This window comes from Pipistrellus hanaki (assembly GCF_964339955.1).
Source record: "Pipistrellus hanaki genome assembly, chromosome: 3".
Taxonomy (NCBI): Eukaryota; Metazoa; Chordata; class Mammalia; order Chiroptera; family Vespertilionidae; genus Pipistrellus; species Pipistrellus hanaki.
In genome coordinates, this window is record NC_140505.1 from 184235669 (window position 1) to 184255503 (window position 19835).

At 58.3% G+C, this 19835-nt stretch overlaps 1 long non-coding RNA gene across 1 annotated transcript in view; it reads left to right on the forward strand.

Moving 5' to 3' along the window:
* Positions 1-19835, forward strand: part of LOC311619007 — a 35052-nt gene that overhangs the window by 7146 nt on the left and 8071 nt on the right. The window contains exon 2 of the long non-coding RNA XR_014794434.1: positions 12462-12532. This is a non-coding gene — a long non-coding RNA (uncharacterized lncRNA). The remainder of the gene's footprint in view (positions 1-12461; positions 12533-19835) is intronic.

Genomic DNA, 19835 nt, shown 5'->3' on the forward strand with positions numbered 1-19835 from the left:
GCCTCCGGCCTCCACAGTGCTGCCTCCCGCCCCGCCCCTGCCCCACACCGGCTCCCCGGCTCCTCTTTCGGGCTCGGCCTAAAGGTCACGGCGGCAGAGACACCTCCCAGGCCTCCGGAATGAGCTCCTCTCGGAAGCACCCGGGCTGTGCTTCACTGCCAGTTAGGATTACAGATTTACCGCCAGATTATTCATTATTCCATACTGTGCTGTCTTGAACGAGAAACACACGTTATATAGTACATCGATACGTTTACATAGAGCTGTGCTATAGTATAGAATTATATAGTATGTAACATACCACATATAACACACGTTGCGTGTTTTATGTACACGATGTGTTATACACATGTACAGTCTGTCACTGTGAAGTTCGTTGTTTTCCCACAAGGATGTCACCTCCAGGGTCCGGGGTGACTGAGTGCCTGGCCGGCAGAGCGGGCGGAGGAGTGAATGTGAGTGAGTAAGGTCGCAGGTGGGCGGCTGGGAGGGAGGGCGGGGGAGAAGGGAGGAGAGCCGGCAGGGAGGCTGCCCTGGGAGAGGGGGCGTGTCCGGGTCTCATGCGATGGAGGCAGCACCTTGATTCCCGTTCCCTTCCTCCCATTGGAACTGGGGGCGCTGGGGGGACAGGCTGGGTTGTAGGACACCAGGCACCCGGGGACCTGGGCGGGGAGGAGGGGTTGGGGGATCGGAGCCAGCTCCACCTCTTCCTCCAGCAGCAGGAAGGACGGCAGGTCTGTCAGCTTCAGATGCCACTGCACCCCTCCCCCCCCGGGGGGGGGCAGCCCTGAGCCCAGGAGGCTGCAGGGAAAGGGCAGGGTGGGGGGGGGGGCGGACAGGAAGCTCCGGGCCTTCCCCTCCTCCCTCCTGCCCCACCCTCCGCCCCCACCTCTGGCTGGAGCTTGCAGCCCCAGGCCTTGGCACTAGGGGGACGGGGGCGGGACCGGGGACAGAAATCCCGTCCTGGCTCCCTGCCTTCTTCTCCCCGATTTGATCTGTTGGCCTCGGGTGGCGATGGCCTGCAGCCCCGGGGAGCTGGCCCGAGGCTGAGGATGGAGAGAGGGAGAGGGCGCCGCCCCCGAGGCCCTTCCTGTGTGCCTGGCGCTGGGCTGCCCACCCGCCGGGCTGGGCCGGGGCCTCCGGGAGCCAGCTCTGCAGGGATGTGGCCTGAGGTGGCCACCGGCGGCCCCTCACACGCAGTGTGAGCCCGCGGGGGCGGCTGCTGCTCGCTGTAAACACTGCCCCCAGTCCCGTTCCCCGCCTCCACTCAGTGGGAATCTGTTTTAAAAGCTCCGCTGGGATGATGGTGATGATGATGATGATGCAGCTGGCCCAGGGACTATTGAAATAGATAGATGGTCTCCGGGGCCTCTCCCCAAATCAACCCCCCACCTCTGGGGCGGGCATCCCTCTGTGCCCCGGGGTGCCCTCCTCACGGCTGTGTCCTGAGCAGGAGCTGTGTGGGGAGTGGGGGGTGGGAGGGCTGTGGGGGAGCAGGGGGCTGTGTGGGGAGCTGTGTGGGGAGTGGGGGGTGGGAGGGCTGTGGGGGAGCAGGGGGCTGTGTGGGGAGCTGTGTGGGGAGTGGGGGTGCTGTGTGGGGAGTGGGGGGTGGGAGGGCTGTGGGGGAGCAGGGGCTGTGTGGGGAGGGCTGTGGGGAGCAGGGGGCTGTGTGGGGGCCGCAGGAACTGCCAGCACTCAGAGAAGCTGAGCTCGGATGGGCCCTGAGGGTGCGACCAGGGCTGCTCCTTCCTCCTTCCTCCTCCTCCTCCTCCTCCGGCCTCTGCTTTCTCTCTTTTCCACGTCTGTCATCTGTTGATGCCTCCTGCCCTCGGCCTTGGTTCACGCTCTGCTTTGATTGCCTCTCTCTCTCTCTCTCTCTCTCACCATGGCTTCCCCTTCCTCTCCTGTCCTCGGCCCCCTCTCCCTGGAGGCCTCGAGGTTTCACCCCACAGTTGGTTGTCCCTCCCTTTCTGGCCCCTCTCCCTCCTGCTCTCCCTTCTCTGGCCCCTGCCCCTGCTCCCCACCCTGCGTTTCTGTGACTCTGTGCCCGATCCCTCACCTGCCCTGTCCCTGTCCACCTGGAAAAGTGGGCGGGCTGTGGGGGGGCATCCTGGGACGGCGAGAGCGATGGGGATGGGGAGGCGACAGTTCGGAGAAACCCAGGTCTGCGCAGAGGATGGCAGGCCGGCTCCCAGGGCGGAGGGCGCTGGGTCTCCCGTCCAGACCTACAGGGCCGCCCACTGGCTCCAGCCCAGGCTCCAGCCACCTGGTCTGGGCCGCAGCCATGCCCGGTCACTGCTGCCGCCTCGGGCCTGTGCCCTGCACCCCATCCTGTGCCCTGCACCCCATCCTGCCCCCAGCTCAACTGCCCCTGCTCCTCAGGCCCCTTCCCCGTGTTCCCTGGCTCTGGGCCGGGCAGGGGGGACCGGGGGCGAAGGAGACACGCAGACCAGCGCCTCCTCTGTCCTCCAGGACCAGGGAGTCACCTCCTGTCTGTCCTCGGTGACCTGCCGGACAGGCGGACAGGCGGTGCTGGGCCTTCAGTCCTGTTAACCCTTCAGGGCCAGGGCGGGCCACGGGCTCCCCTGGACGGAGCCTCCCTGGGGACAGAGGTGTCCGGCCGGCCTGGCCTCCGCTCTCAGGCCCACAGGCCTTCCGGCCACAGGGCCGGCCGGAGCCTCCGGTGAGGAGCCGCCCGGCTCCCCGGGTCAGGGGTCCTGCTCGCCCACCGGGGACGGTGTCCGGAGCTCCGGGCGGGAGGACCCTGCTTCCTCCAGGCCCTCTGCCCCCTCGTGCTGCGGCCGGGCCGTGCGGGAGCCGCCGGGAGAGGGTTAAGTCCGGAGCCCCTGGGATGGCTTTGGCCACGGCTGTCCCTCCGGGAGAGAGAACAAGGGCCCCATTCTGTGTGTGGGAATTAATAGCAAGGAGTCATCTGGGGTGTCATTCAAGCCCTGATCAGCTCCCAGAGGAATGCACGAGAGAGGGAGAGCGAGGGAGAGCGAGGGAGCGTGGGGGGGGGGGGGCAGGGAGAGGCCTGAGGCGGAGATGTCAAAGGAAGGGCACGGGGTCCGGGGTAACAGGAGCCGGCCCGGCGGGTGGGCCCGCGGCCCTGGGACGGGAGTCCTGCTTTCCGTCACCGGCTGTCCCTGTGCCCACTCAGGACGGAGACCCTCTCCTGCCGCTCCCTCACCCGGTCTCCTCCCTCTGCCCTCCCTCTTCCCCAGGACACCTGCCACCGCCACCCGTGTGCCTGCCTCCCGAGGCCCGGAGCCCGGCCCAGGCGGTGGGCCTGTGGGGCGGCCCCTGGGCCTGCTCTCCGGGCACCCCAGTCGCCCCGTCTTCGCCCGGGGTCCTTCGTGTTCCCCGTGGGAACGGCCCCGAGGCAGGCGGGCCCCTGTCCCCGGCCCGGCGGCCTGGCTCCCGGTGAGCGGGGACCTTCCTGCCGGGGACACAGGCGCTGCCGCCGGCACGCGGCCGGCATGGGGCACTCGGCCGTCCGAGCTCAGCCAGGCCGCGGCGTGGGCATCAGGTCCGCAGCCTCAGGACGGGCCTCGGAGACACTCCAGGTCAGGTTCCCGGCTTTCGGGACGTGCAGGCGGAGGCCCAGAGGGACCCACCTCCCTCCCAGCCATGTGCCTCTCACTCAGCCCCCCGCCAGGACTCTGCCCGCTGGGGCCTCCCAGGCGTCGGCTTGGCCTCTGAGCTCACATGGAAGGTTCTGGACCGTGTGGGGTGAGAGCCCTGGTGCAGAGGGTGGAGGCTCCATGGCCTGAGTGTCTCGGAGCCCCTGGGGCCTGGTCTGTGAGACGGGGTCCTCCCGCAGCTGTTGTGAGGTCACAGGTGTAAGTCCCGGACACGCTCGCTACCCGCCGGGCTGTCATTTCCGTTGTGATTGCGGGTGTGATTGGAGGCTGGGCGGCTTCCGGGCCTTGGACTGTCCGATGGCGTCCGCGCCTGCAGCTCGTCCTCCGGCCGTCGGAGGAACCCTGTCACTGCTCCTCTGGGCGGCTTGGTTTCGGGGCTGTGTGTGTGTGTGTGTGTGTGTGTGTGGGGGGGGTGGGGTGAGTGTCCTGGCCGTAGACCTCCTGTGCCGGTTCCATCTCCAGGCCTGGCGACTCCTCCTGCTAGCCCCACTGGACGCGTCTCCCCTGACAGCCCAGGCGGACAGAGGGCGGCCGCTGGGCGCTCGGCAGAGCCCCGGCCTCAGTTTCTCCGTAGCCCAGCCCGCCCTCCTCACCGGGGCCGCCGTGGGCGTGCTGGAGCCTGACGGACCTCGTGGCCCAGGCAGGGAGCTGAGGCTTCGAAGGGGCTCGGCTGAGGCCGGGAGAGGCGGGCCGAGCTGCAGGCCCTCTGCGTGGCCGGAGTCCGGACTCCCGGGTGCTGGCCCGGGGCCTGGCCCCAGCTGCACCTCCAGGAGCAGAATGGACTGGAGAACTCCCTGTCCTGAGCGGGGCGGGGAGGATCTACGGGAAGAAAGGAGACGGAGCCCTCTGCCAACCATGGAGCTGCCCTACAAATACGGGGTTTGGTAGGCGGGTCACCTCGGACTGCAGCTCCCATGAGCGTGCTGACCTCTGACCTTGAGGCCCTGGGAGGAGGAGGGCGGGTGGGACAGGCCTGCCCCGTGCTCTTCTCCAAACCCCGCGAAGGGGTCTGGGTGGCCGGTGCCCCGAGCCCAGAGGGACAGGCTCACTGTGGGGAAGAGGCGGGGCAGCCCAGGGGGTCTCTGCCCGGCTTGGGAGGGGTGGTGGGTGTTTGCGTGTGACGTTCTCCCACGTCTTCAAAGTGAAGGGTGCGTGGCGAGGTCTCACTGTCTCTCTGCGCTGAGCTGGGTCTCTGATCTCCAGGAGCGCACAGCCTGGTGACCGTGGCATTCGTCATGTCAGCTCTCGCTCTCAGCCCAGTGCTCCGCACATAGCAGGTGCTCTGGAAACATGCCTGGGGCTGAAGGGGTGATGGATTGGGACAGCCCCGCTGGTGGGTGAGCCGTGTGGGTGGCGGTGCGGTCTGTGTCTTGCCTGGAAGCAGAAGAGTGGACAAGGGGAGGGAGCTGACTGGGGCCTCTGGCCAGCGGGGTGGGGGCGGGGGGGGGGGATTGGGAGGCAGACAGTTCTGAGTCCACCCCTCCCTTTGCAAGCTCCTGTTTGCCAGCCAGTTCCCTGCCCTGAGCCTCAGCTGCCTCCTCTGTCCACAGGGACAGGAGGATCCATGTCATGGAGTCATCATGAGGCTCAGGACAGTAACACGTGAGCGCATAGTGGGCTTTCAACGGCACACACGCCGGCCACTCCAACAATGAGGCGAGACACGAGCTCTTTGGAGAGAACAGACATAAATTACAGAAATGTTTTCTGGAGACACGGCGACACACACAGAAACAAGTACGCCTCGTGTTGCATTTGAATCATCGAGTCTAAAAATAGATTTTAGCGGAATTTATGAATGTATTCATTCCATGGGCAGTCGGTGCCCAAGTGCCTACTCCATGCTGGCGTCTACTGGCCACCAGAGACATGGAGGGGACCAGGCGCTTCCCCTTGACCTTGAGGCCCATGGTCCTGAGGAGGAGGCGGGTAGGTAAACGCCTAGTTCTCTGCGCCCAGCGTGGTCAGCGTGGGGGCAACAGCACCAGGCGGGTCTTCTTAACCCCTGGCAGGGGGGCCTCCTGGCCTGGAGGCTTTGATTGGCCACAAAGTAATTTGAGAACTAAAGACAAAAGTATATGAAGTTTCCAAGTATGTGAAGAAAACAGCAGAGTAGAAATTAATCAAAATCTCTAAATGAAAAAAATATCATAAAAAACCTTTAAAAATTGTCTTTAGCCAAAGGAGTATATTTAGTATGTGACGAGGGTGCATTTTCATATGCTCAGTATGAAGTGGGGTCTGCCTGACCTGCAGGGTCTTCGGAAATGGCTCTGAGAGCCAGCGGCTGAGGGTGCTCGGTAACCGGAGCTGTGTCTGGGGCAATCAAGGAAGGCTTCCCAGTGGAGGTGACATTTGGGCCAAGCCTTAAGGAGAAGGAAGGGTTTGAACAGAGAGAAATGGTAGTTAAAGTAAAAGGAGATGTGTGAGCGAAGGCACAGAGAAAGGACAGCACAGGGAGGGTTTGGCAGAGAGCACAGTATTTTGGACTCAGGGTCCGGAGAACAGGGGAGGGGCCACAGTGACACTGGAAAGGGTGTCAGGGGATTTTATCCTGAGGACAGTGGGGAGCCTTGGAGACATTTTAAGAAGGGGTGGGGGGTGACATGGACAGACTTTTTTAAAATTAAAAAGTATGGGGGTGACATTGGCTAATAGGACCGTATAAGTTTCAGGTGCAGATTCTGTGTTACAAGATCTGTATATCGCAGCGTGTGCTCACCACCCAGTTAAATCATCTTCTTTTTTTAACGTTCACTCTCAGAGCATCCGGGAGAGGAGTGCTTGGAGGGAGGGAGGGAGGCGCTGGGAGAGGCGGGCTGGGAGGCGGGCTCGGAGGCTGAGGTGTGAGTCCTGGGGCAGGAGGACAGGGACCTGGGCTGGGCCAGGCCAGGAGGGGAGAGATCTGGGAACTGATCGGGCAGCGGCAGGAGTGAGAGGTGCCGGACGCGGGTGGCAGTGCCAGCACCTCTGTGCCCAGGGCTCCTGGGCGCCCGGAGCTTCTGTGATGTCTTCTCACTGTACCCTCCCAACTCCCCCCCTGGAGAGAGGCAGAGGCAGGTGTACGTCTGTGTGTACGTCTGTGTGTGTACGTCTGCGTCTGTGTGCACGTCTGCGTCTGTGTGCACGTCTGCGTCTGTGTACATCTGTGTCCGTGTGTACATCTGCATCTGTGTGCATGTCTGTGTGCACATCTGCGCCTGTGTGCACACCTGTGTCTGTGTGTACGTCTGTGTGTACGTCTGCATCTGTGTGCACATCTGCATCTGTGTGCACATCTGTGTCTGTGTGCACGTCTGTGTGTGCACATCTGTGTCTGTGTGCACGTCTGTGTCTGTGTGCACGTTTGCGTCTGTGTGCACGTCTGCTCTGTGTGCACATCTGCGTCTGTGTGCACATCTGTGTCTGTGTGCACATCTGCTCTGTGTGCACATTTGCGTCTGTGTGCACATCTGTGTCTGTGTGCACGTCTGCTCTGTGTGCACATTTGCGTCTGTGTGCACATCTGCGTCTGTGTGCATGCCTGCGTCTGTGTGCACGTCTGTGTCTGTGTGCACGTCTGTGTCTGTGTGCACGTCTGCTCTGTGTGCACATTTGCGTCTGTGTGCACGTCTGTGTCTGTGCATCTGTGTCTGTGTGCACATCTGCGTCTGTGTGTACATCGGCAGCGCGATGCTCAGCATGGAGCTCGTCTCTGGATGGAGGGGGGCAGGTGTTTGGGGTGCATCTGAACAGGCACATACGTGAGTACAGGATTTATACCCCAATCAGCAAACTTCTGGGTTCTCACTGCCGCTCATTATGACAGGGAAGCAGGCTGGTTCCGATGTGCTCTGGGCCTCCGGGGTCTCCTGTGGTGTCTGCGTCCTGGGTGTGGTGCAGGTGCTGCTGTTCGGTGCACAGTAGTTATATTTTCATACATTCGCTGTGTTTAGCTTTCAGCTTTACAATCCCACGCCGTCGCCACCGTTACTGCTTTCGTTAGAGATTTAACCTGGTCAGGTCATGGCCGCCTGCTGGGGGCCGTTGCCGTCAGCACGCACATGACCCGCTCCAGAGGCCGGCGGACCTGACCGGAACCGGTGCTGACACTGCGGGGTGTGCGACCGTGAGCCAGTCCCTCCTCGTTAAACCTCCATGTGTGACAAATGAGGCCGAAAAATAAAAGGTCTTGCCCTAGCTCGTTTGGCTCAGTGGGTAGACTGAAAGGTCCCAGGTTTGATTCCGGTCAGGGGCATGCACTTTGGTTGCAGGCACATCCCCAGTAGGGAGTGTGCAGAAGGCGGCTGATCGATGTTTCTCTCTCATCGATGTTTCTAACTCTCTCTCCCTTTCCCTTTCTCTCTGTAAAAAAAAAAAAAAAAAAAAAAAAAAAAAAATCAATAAAATATATTTTTAAAAAATAAATAAAAGGTCTCTAGGGGCGAGAACCGCTGTCCACAGGTCAGAATGGAAGGGTTTCTGAGCCGCTCGCTGTGAGAGTCCGTCCATTCATACTCGGACTGAGGACAGGGCCGGACAGGGCACCTGCTTCTGCTCGTGCTGACCGGGGAGCCCGGCGGAGGGGCCCCTCTAGGAGACACTGGGAAGGGGTGGTGGCCCTTGGTCTGTGTAGGTGGCAGGTGGGGGTTGTCAGGCAAAGTGGGGATGGGCGGCGTCTGCAGGCGGGTCCCGTCCGTGGAGGAAAGCTACAGGCTGGCGTCACGTGCAGAGCTTAGAACTGGCGACAGTTGCACACGGCTGTAGTTTCTCTGAGCCCGGCCAGCTTTCAGGAATTAGTTTTTACTGCACTGTGCAAAAGCATTAGTCCCCAGTGCCTCCTGCCCTGACACCAGTGGGCTGAGAAGGGCTGGTCTAGAGTCCTGTTCGGCAAACTACAGCTCGCGAGCCACATGCGGCTCTTTGGCCCCTTCAGTGTGGCTCTTCCGCAAAATACCACGGCCTGGACGAGTCTATGTTGAAGAAGTGGCGTTAGAAGAAGTTTAAGTTAAAAAACTTTGGCTCTGAAAAGAAAGTTCAATCCTTGTCCTGTTGGTGTTTGGCTCTGTTGGCTAATGAGTTTGCAGACCACTGGTCCAGACGGGCAGCTGCTGGGAGAGAAGGCGGGGACGGGGCCCCATGCACCCACTGGGGACCTGGGGTCACAGGGTCAGAGTGACAACCGGACGCTGACCACACAGCCACCCACCCCCACACCCCCGTTCTCTCACACGGAGTATGCAGCACAGGGCCGGGCCGGGCACCTAGCCTGGGTGAGACTGCAGACGACGGCGAGGCAGGCTGGCTTGTCCCCAGAGCAGACACCCTCTCACTTCAGGACAAGTTTGGGGGTCAACTAGGCTCTGGGGAGGGCGGGGAGGGGCGCGAGGAGCAGCTTCTCCATCCTGTGGGCCCGTCGCCTGCCTCACACAGAGCCAGAGAGGGCCCGGCTCAGGCAGGGATGGGGGGGGACAGGGGCGGGAGCAGGGCCGGAGCCGGGACGGTGTAGCTGTGGTCCCAGCGCTGTCACTTTCTTCATGCCGTGGCCCCGGGGGGTCCTCGCCTCCCTGACCTCCAGCGTGCCCTTCTGCGTGCGGGCCTCGAGGCCTCTGTCCTCCCTGCAGAACCGGAGGGGAGAGAGACACCGATTATAAAGCGTCCGGAGCGGGCAGCGGGCCCACGTGGGTCCCTGTCCCAGTGCCGAGCGGGCCCTGCTCCTTCTCCCGTTGTTCGGGAGGAGCTGGATTTTACCGGCTGCAAGAGCTCCGTGTCTCCCGCGAATGGAGCCACGGGGTCCAAAGAGGGCCTGGTGTGTCCACGGTCACGGGGATGAACCACAGAGTGAGAGCGTGAGCCTGACTCCAGCCTTGAGGTCTAACGCACGGACACAGCGCTGGGCACTGCCCCTTCCTCACTGGGTCCCCTGACAGCACCGCCCAGCATGCACCTGGGCACCTCCCCGAGGGCAGCAGGCAGAGGGCGATCGGGCTGGTGACAGTGCCGCCCCCAGCGGCAGGAAGGGGCAGCAGTGGGGTGTCTGGTGGGCAGGGGGGGCATCCAGCTGCAGGGGAGAGCCCTGACGTGTGAGGATGAGCAGAGAGGAAGGCCCTGCCCATAGGTGGTGGGGCCGTGGAGCCACGGCAGCAGGCAGCTCTGGAGCGCAGAAGGGAGGGGGCCCCAGGGGAGCCCCATGCCACCGAGACCCCTGCCCCTTCCAGGTCTGCAAGACGGGGCGGGGCAGGGGGGCAGGAAGTCCCTCCCGGTGGTCCTATTGGAGGGCAAATGGCAGAGCCAGCGCCAGGGGCATCTGGTCTCAGGAAGGCCAAGGCGCCCATTCCCTGCCAGCCTGGCATGGGGGCGCATGCAGCAGGCGTCCCTTGAGTGCTGCTGAATAATGGACGATGAATGAACGAATGCCTGAGGGACGGAGAGGGGGTGTCTGTCCTGAGGACATTGGGGATTACAGGGGCCTCGGGCTGCCCGCGGCCGTCAGCAGGTGTGAGGTCCACACGGTCCCCCCTGACTCCCCACCCCCCGTTTAAGGAAGCCATTTGCATTTCACCAGCTCTTCTACTCCGCTCACATCCCTTCCAGACCAAGGCAGAGGAGCGCAGAGGAACCGGAAGGGTCGTCATTGCTGTTGGCATAAGATATGGCTCAGTAGGCAAGTAGCTGGAAGTGGAGTAGCTGGAGTGTATGGTGGCTGGACATGCATTTAACTTTAGAAAAAACTGTCAAACTGGTTTCCGAAGTGGGGGCACCACGTGCCGCCCCCCCCCCCAGCAGTGTCTGAGAGGTCCCCCTCCCCCACACTGGGCAGCTCCGGACGGCCAGTCTTGAACTTGAGCTAGGACAGCGGCCGCCAGCCTTCGGCCCTCAGGGACCAGCAGGAGGCGCATCTCCCGGAGGATGGGTCCCCGAGCATCTCTGCCTGTGCGTGTTGCCCTCTGGGTACCTTCTTTGGTGACCGGTCTCTGCCAGTCTTATGCCCATTTAGGAAATTGGTTGTTTGTTTTCTGATTGAGTCCTGAGAACTCTTCATAGATTCTGATTACAGCCCTTTACTTAGATACGCAGTTTTTCAGTAGTTTTCTCTCAGTCTTTGGCTTTTTCTTCTTCTTTTTTTTTTTTTTTTTTTTCCATTCTCTTTAATGATGTTTTTTGAAGAGCAAAATTGGAATATTTTGATGAAGTCCAATTTATCAATTTTTTATTTTATAGGTTGTGCATTTAGTGTTATAGCTAGGAAATCTTTGCCCCAAGGTCCCAAAGATTTTATCCTATATTTTCTTCTAAAAGTTTTATAGTTTTATATTTTATATTCAGGCCTTTGATCTGCTTTGGAGCATATATATATATATATATTTATATATATATATATATATATTGTGTGAGATAAGGATCAAAGTTTTTTGGGTTTTTTTTGCATGCAATTAATCAATTGTTCGAGTACCATTTATTGAAAAGACTCTTCTTTCCCTGTTGACATGTCTTTTGCACCTTTGTTGAAAATCAGTTGACCATATGTGTGGGTCTATCCTTGGCCTCTCTATTTTTCTATTGGTTAATATGTCTTTCTTTATGCTAACAACATACTGTCTTTATTTATTTATTTATTTTGTTAAGCCTCACCTGAGGATATTTTTGTATTGATTTTTAGAGAGAGTGAAAGGGAGATAGGAGAGAGAGAGGGAGAGAGAGAGAGAGAGAGAGAGAGAGAGAGAGAGAGAGAGAAACATTGATGTGAGAGAAATTCATCGATTGGTTGCCTTCGAACACACCCCGACCAGGACCTGGAATCGAACCTGTAACCGAGGTACATGCCTTTGACTGGAGTTGAACCTGAGACCCTTCAGTCTGCAGACCAACTCTATCCACTGAGCCAAACAGACTAGGGCTGCACCATGCTCTTGGTTATCATATCCTGATAATAAGTCTTGAGATCAGGCGATATCACCCCTCCAGCTTTGTTCCTTTTCAAAATTGTTGTGACTGTTTGAGATCCTTTGCATTCCCACATACGTTTTAGAATCAGCTTGTCAGTTTCTCTGAAAGAGCTTTCTGGGATTTTTATTGGGGTTGGATTAAATCCATAGAACAATTTGGGGAGAACTGATATCTTAACAATATTGAGTCTTTCCATCCATGAATGTGGTATGTCTCTCCGTGTATTTATATTGTTACTTTCTCTCAGTAATGTTTTATCTTTTGTCCAACTTATTCCAAAGTGTTTGCTACCGTGTTTCCCCGAAAATAAGACATCTTCTGAAAATAAGACCTACTTACAGGTTTCCTTCTAGTGAAATATAAGGCATCCCCCCGAAAATAAGGCCCCCCCCAGGCTAAACATGAAAGATTTGGTCCACTGGTTCTGAAAGAAATGGAGTCACAAAAAATTCACCAGGAAATTCAGGAATTGGGTTGTTATGATGATGTTCCAGAAGATGATGACATGATTGCCATTGAATAAATGAGTAAATTCTTGATACTGTAGGATTCACAGTTTGTCTGGTTTGTGTTGACATCTACTGTACTACCATACTGTATACAGGTAATAAATTTCCTTTATTTTCATTTAACAATAAATGTGTACCGTATTCTTCTTCATGGAAAAATAAGACATCCCCTGAAAATAAGACCTAGAGCATGTTTGGGAGCAAAAATTAATATAAGACACTGTCTTATTTTTTGGGAAACAGGGTATATTAATTGATAGGCTTTCTTTTTTTACTTTTTCGTTTGAAATAATTTTGGACCTACAGAAGAGCTGTAAAGACAGTACAAAGAGTCCCTGTATATGCTTCACCGGCTTCCTCTAACGTCCTTTGCTTTTTCCAGGATCCAAGCCAGATACCACATTGCATTTGGTCGTCCTGTCTCCGTCTCCTCCCGCTGTGACAGTTCCTCAGGTAATCCTTCCTGGTGTTCCATGACCTTGACATTTTTGAAGCGTACTTGTCAGGCATTTTGTAGAATGTCCCTCAATGTGGGTTTTTCTCAGTGTTAGATTGGAGGTATGGTTTTTGTTGTTGTTGTTGTTGTTGTTGTTGTTGTTTTTTGGGGGGTGTCCTACTCTTTGCATCATGATAGGGCAGTGGTTGGCAAACTGCAGCTCGAGAGCCACATGCGGCTCTTTGGCCCCTTGAGTGTGGCTCTTCCACAAAATACCACGTGCGGGCGTGCACGTACAGTGCGATTGATACTTCATGACCCATGCACAGAAGTTGGTTTTCGGCTCTCAAAAGAAATTTCAGTCGTTGTACTGTTGATATTTGACTGTTGACGAATGTGCTAGGGGATATATAATAGTGATACTGGTGATGTCAATGGGTTATTGGTGATGGCAAGAGTGATCAATGGTGATGTCAACCTTGATCCCTGGGTTAAGGTGGTGTTGGCCACATCCTCCACCTCCACCGATTCTGTTTTCCTTTTTCCTTCTCTGTCAGAAGTGAGTCACTGCCGAAACCGGTTTGGCTCAGTGGATAAAGCGTCGGTCTGTGGACTGAAGGGTCCCAGGTTCGATTCTGGTCAAGGGCATGTACATTGGTTGCGGGCACATCCCCAGTGGGGGTGTGCAGGAGGCAGCTGGTCGATCTTTCTCTCTCATCGATGTTTCTGGCTCTCTGTCCCTCTCTCTTCCTCTCTGTAGAAATTCAATAAAATATATTAATTAAAAAGAAAAAGAAAAAAAGAAGTGAGTCACTAAGTCTAGCTCGCCGTGAGGAGAGGAAAATTAAGCTCCGCCTCCAGCACCACCAGTTTACGCTAGACATTCCCCATTGCATGTTGGTGATTTCTTTCTCTGACAATGAGAAGCCTGGCTCTTGTTATCAATAGTTTATTTACCTATTAGTTCACACTGAGCATACATTAAAATAGTCTTGGAATTGCTAAGCCATGCCTGTGAGAGACCAGCTTACCACCAGCACACAGTGTTGTGCGGTTATTTTTGTCTTTAGCATGATAGTATCTGGTAAAAACACCATTGCAAAGTTATTGGGGCAGGTCATTTCTTCTCCACCCATTTTAGTGTCTTTAACACTTTTTTTAAAAAACTGATTTTAGGGAGAAAAGGGAGAAAGAGAGAGAGAAAAACACAACAACACAAAAACACATCAATTGGCTGCCTCCTGCATGCATCCCAACTGGGGATCAAATCTAAAACCTGGGTATGTGCCCACTGGGAACCGAACCCGCCACTTTTTGGTGTACGGGCCAATGCTCCAACCAGCTGAGCCACACTGGGTAGGGATTTAGTGTCTTTATGTCATACATTTGTTATTTACATTTACCCTAACTATTTTATTTTGTCTGGTTTTATTTTAAATGATGTGTAAAATTTAAAAAATTTTTCTGATTGTCTTTGCTAGCATATAGAAATATACTTACAACCTTCTAACCTCCCTTATTTTTTTAGTAGATTTTTTGTAGATTATTTAGGATTTTCTATATAGATGATTATGTTGCCTATGAATAAAGATAGTGTGTTTTTCTTCCTTTCCAATTTGTATACCTTTTATTTTCTTGCCTTATTACAATGTTGAATAGAAGTGAGATTGCACACTCTGGATGTCTTTTGAAGATAAAACTAATAGGGTTTCCTAAAGGATTGGAGTTCGGCGATGATTATTATTTCTCTGTTGGAGAAAGAGCTGGTGCCCACAGAGGGGACCTCACCCCAGTGGGGTGGGTGGGATGGTTTACAGGGATCAGGAGCGGTAGGGTGCTTTCAAGAGGTCCCTGCTCAGCAGAGGTGAGAGGAGGTGAACTGGAGACTTTCTATGCCTTTTTCTCCTGCTAGGTCATTGAGCACTCCTCTGCCCTCCATCCCAGATTGCTTAGTTTGGGTGTCCACCCCAAAGCAACTGAGGAGCAGGAAATACTCCTGGATTTGGGGGATGGAGCCCTGGGTGGGCCTCCCGCTGTGTGACCCGGGGAGACCCAGCCCAGCGTCCTCTGTGGAGGCTGTGGTCTCCCCCAGAGTGGTTAGAGCTTCCACAACAACAACAACAATGATGGCCACGCCCGTGACCCTTACCATGGGCCAGGCTCTGTACTAAGCACCTTATTTGTATCATCTAATCTTCCCAAGTCCCCTGTGAGACAGGAACTTTTATTTATTTTATTACCCGTATTTTCCGGCGTATAAGACAACTTTTGAAACGAAAAAAAGTCAACCAAAAATCGGGGGCAAAAGACCAAAATTGCACAAAAATTACCTGCAGATCTTGACGGCAAAGTAAGTCTTTTCTTTGAAGTGGGGGGTAGTCTTATACAGCGAATATAGGCCTAAACCTATGTTTTAACTAAAATTAGGGGGTCGTCTTATACTCCAGAAAATATGGTACTTTAAAAAATGTATTTTTATTGATTTCAGAGAGGAAGAGAAAGGGAGAGACAGAAACATCAATAGATGAGAGAGAATCATTGATGGACTGCCTCCTGCACGCCCCCTACAGGGGATTGAGCCCACCACCCGGGCATGTGCCTGAGCGAGTCTAACCTGGGACCTTCAGTCCGCAGGCCGATGCTCTAGCCACTGAGCCAAATCGGCGAGGGCGAGGGGAGACAGGCACTTTATTACCTCATTTTACTGCAGGAGAAGCTGCAGGGAAGGAGAGGCGTCTGCTTTCCGACCTCTGCTGGGAACTGTCCTGTTTTTTTTTGTGTGTGTGTGTGTGTGTATTTTTTTTTTTTTTTACAGAGAGGAAGGGAGAGGGACCGAGAGCTAGAAACATCGATGAGAGAGAAACATTGACCAGCTGCCTCCCCCCTCCCCACTGGGGATGTGCCCACAACCAATGTATTGTACATGCCCTTGACTGGAATCGAACCCGGGACCCCTCAGTCCGCAGACCAATGCTCTATCCACTGGGCCACACCGGTTTCAGCGAACTGTCCTGCTTTTGCGGGTGCTGCTTCCTCAGCGCAAGCATCACCCCCTCCCAGACTCTCCCCGGACAGCCTCCCTCTCCCTGCCCAGCACCACAGCGTCAGGCCCACTTCCGGGGCTCCCACACACCCGTCGCCTGTGCTCCCCCAAATCCAGGACCACATCTCACTCATCCTCACACGCAGCACCCGGCCAGGGACTCTGCACCCCCCGGGGCCCCAGCGCATCTCTGTGGCTGGAGGCACAGCTTGGGAGCAGCCTGCGTGGACCCAACCGCGGGCCCCGGCCACCCCTGTGCGAGTCTTTGAGGGGGTGCCACCTGCAAGGGGGCCATCGACCAGGGGCAGCCCCTGGCCCGAGGCATCCGGGCGCCCCCTCCTCCCTCTGCGCCCCCGTCAGCGACCCCAGGCCGCTCCGGGAAGGGCTGGGCAGGACACCCGCCCCCGGCCGCCGGAGAAGGGGCCATTGTGTCCAAGGGTTCAGGAGGGACGCGAGGAAGGGGCCCTTCAGCCATGATGCCCTCTGACCTTTCATAAATCAGAGGGGCTGGGGGTGAGGGGCAGCTTGGCAGGCCTCGGTGGGGTGGGGGCTCAGAAGCAGCTGCGCGCGACGCTGACATTGTTCCCACCATTCTAAGGGCAACAAATCCCTCTATTGTGTCCCCGGTTTATCTGGTTCCTCTTGTTTATTAGCGGCTCCGCTGGCAGCGGCTCCAGCCCTGGGCGGTGGAAAGAGTGCTGGCACGCACCGCGGGGGGCGGGGGCCGGGAGGGGGCCGCCATCAATGCCGGCATTGTCCCCGCTTTTTGTTTCTACTGTAATGACATGTTGGAAGAGAGCGAGGAGGAAAAAAAGAGAGAGAGAGACTCGAGCTGGGGAGGGAAGAGGAGGGCAGGAGAGAAAGAGGGAGCGAGGGCCCTGGTGCGGATTGATGTCTGGGCCCGGGCGGATGTGCCGGCAGCTGGGCAGCCGGTGGATGGAGCCAGGCTGGGGAGCCTGGGGGGGGGGGGCGGTGGTGCGAGGGGCCATCCAGCCTCCCACCCCGGCCTCTGCCGCCTGGCACCAGGTCCCCCACCCTCCACCCTCCTGGGGCAGATGCGGGGCCGAGCCAGAGCAGCGCAGGTGCCAGGGCCCGGGGTCTGCATGTTGATGCTCCCCAGCCCGGCTGTGCCCCCCGAGGCAGGCCTCCGAGCCGCTCTGGGTCGTGGGGTCCACGGTCTGAAAACGGGGGGTGCGGGGGGAGGAAGGCATCTGGGGAATGGCGGTGAGTCCTCCCCCGGGGACGGCGAGCCCAGCACCGCCCTCTCACTCAGAGACAGCCGAGTGCCAGCTTGGCAAGGCGCTTCCTCTCCCGTCTAGGCCCGGGCCCCGCAGTGCGGCGACGGGAGAGGAGCGGGCAGGTGGGTGGAGCTCTGGCCGGGCCGGGCGCTCCTGCCCCAGGGGGCTGGACACAGGGCCCTCGGGGGTCCAGCAGCTGGGCAGGGAAGAGCTCAGGGCACCTGAACGAGGCTCGAAGGCCCTGGGCATCGTGGGGCTGGCGGGCCCATGAGGCCCGGGCCCTCCCGCCACTTCCTGTGGCCTCTCTGCAGCCTGGCAAGCGCCCGCCTCTGCCGGCTCACCTCCAGCCACCGAGCGCCGCCTCCGCACCAGCCTGGCCCGTGCTTGCCCAGCCCTGCTTTGGGGAAATTTCCCGAAAACAGTCTCCCTGTGGCTTCTGCTTTCTTGGTTCAGTTCTATTTATGGCAACCAGGGGACAGGAGTTAAGCCTCCCTGAGATCGGTTCCTCACCTGTGAGACGGGCACCCAGGCCCCGCTCTCATGCCGCAGGGCAGAGGCTGGCTGTGGGCCGTGGCCTGCGGACCGGCTCTCCCCGGCGCCAGCGAGGGCCCGTCCGCGGTGAGGACCGTCCTTGTGAATAAAGACACGTTTTCTGAGAGGCTGGCTTCGGGTCAGGGCCCGGCTGGGGTCGAGATGAGGCCTCCAGCTTGGGCCAGGATCAGGGTTCCGTCTGGGGTCAGGGTCAAGACTGTGTAGGATTTGGGGTCGGGCTCAGCGTATAGACAGCATCAGAGATGGTTTATTCTGGAGTGAGGATGACGGCTTAGCCTGGGGTGTGACCGGGAAGCGTTCCTTTTTGGAGTCAGGATCAGTGTCCATTCTGTGGCGAAGATCAAGGTTTATAAGTATCCATTTGGGTTCAGGGCCAGCCCCAGGCTGGGGTCAAGGTCAGGGTCAGGCTGGGGTCAGGGCCAGGGCCAGGCCTTAAGTCCAGGCTGGGGTCAGGGTCAGGGCCAGGCTGGGGTCAGGGTCAGGGTCAGGCTGGGGTCAGGGTCAGGGCCAGGCCTTAGGTCCAGGCTGGGGTCAGGGTCAGGGTCAGGGCCAGGCCTTAGGGCCAGGCTGGGGTCAGGGTCAGGGTCAGGGCCAGGCCTTAGGTCCAGGCTGGGGTCAGGGTCAGGTCCAGGCCTTAGGGCCAGGCTGGGGTCAGGGACAGGGCCAGACCTTAGGTCCAGGCTGGGGTCAGAGTCAGGGTCAGGGCCAGGCCTTAGGGCCAGGCTGGGGTCAGGATCAGGGCCAGGCCTTAGGGTCAGGTTGGGGTCAGGGTCAGGGCCAGGCCTTAGGGCCAGGCTGGGGTCAGGGTCAGGGCCGGGCCTTAGGGCCAGGCTGGGGTCAGGGTCAGGGCCAGGCCTTAGGGCCAGGCTGGGGTCCGGGTTAGGCCATCACCCAGGTTGACAGACAAGGTCTCCCTGGAGTCTGTGGCTGGGCTGCTGTCAGGGCTCAGAGTGACGTGGGCAGGACTGGGTTTGAGGCCGTGTCTGATTATCAGGGGGCTTAGGTTGGGGCTGAACTGGATGTGTTTTTTTGTGTCTCGCTCCCTAATGGCCAGCTCACCGGGGTTCTCCATGGCAGACCCCGGTTCCCGGAAGTGGTCCCACAGCCAGCAGCACCAGGCGTGTGGGGAGATGGAGCAGGAGGAGGGGAAGCAGGAGGGTGGCCTGGGGGGGGGGAGGCCAGATGTGAGACGATGAGACGGGAGGAGGGAGTCAGACACGGGAAGAGTTGGCACACAGAGGGCCAGCGGGGCCTGGGCAGGGATCCTGCCTCTCTGGGGCGTGAGAACAGACTCCTGGGGTGGTTGGGGCGCAGGGGCAGGGCAGGATGAGGCTAAGATGACACCACCCTCCCCCCTCTCCATCCTGTCATCCCCAGGCAGCTGGTGCCTCTCCTCCAGCCCCGAGGGTCCTGCCACCCCCACATGACTGGCATCTGAACCCTGGACGAGCCATCAGCTGAGAGCGCGTGACCCACTGCCTGGCGGAGGAGCCGCCAGGAGCACCCTCTGGGGAGCGGCCGTGGCCTCGCCGAGGACGCCCTCAGCAGGCGGGGGGGACGCCAGACTCTCGGGTTAGGGGTCATGGTCACAGCCCCCAAGCCACAGGTTGCCCAGATCTCTGCAGTCTTTCCGCCCTGGTTGCCCAGGCGCAGCCATACATGGCAGCTCCCACCAAACCTGCCTGCGGAGGCCACGGGCCCGAGCCAAGACCCTGGCCCCGGGGTGAAGGGGCGGGCGATGGAGGGAGCAGAGGGCACAGCGGAGGTCAGGCCACGGCGGTGTGGCGAGAAGGTGCCATTCTCTTCAAACATGGGGTGCGGCACTGCAGCCCAGGTCTTCTGTGACCTTTAAAAATACACATTTATTTTTAAATTGATTTCAGAGAGGAAGGGAGAGGGAGAAAGATAGAAACTGAGAGAATCACTGATCGCTGCCTCCTGCACGCCCCCACCGGGGATGGAGCCCACAGCTCCAGGCATGCACCCTGACCGGGAATCGAACCTTGACCTCCTGGTTCCTAGGTGGACACTCACCACTGAGCCGCGCCGGCCGGGCTCCTATGGCCTTTCGGGTGGGCTGCGTGGGCTCTGCAGGCCGCCTCTCCCAGCCCCATGGACTGTTTTCTACGTCCGTCCCTGCGGTCACCATCCAGGGCTTGTCCTCTGCGTTTCCCTGGCTCCTCTCCCAGCTCTCCCTCCCTCCAGACCTGGGGTTTCTCTCTGGCCTGAGGGTCGGTGCGCGTTCACTTGCCTCGGGGTCAGGGTCATTGCCGGGTGTCAGCGCCTGAAGGGACCCCAGTCCCACTCCTGGGCGTGAGGCTGAGGGTGAGGGTCCTGTGCCTGCCGCTCTGCCTCTCACGCCCAGGCACCCCCTGAGCGCGCAGCGCCAGGCCCGGGGGCACCCAGGCCCAGAGGAGGGTCCTCAGGGGCCGCGCCATGGCGGGTTAGACCCAGCAGGGCTGCAGTCGGCTCTGAAGCTCCCTAATC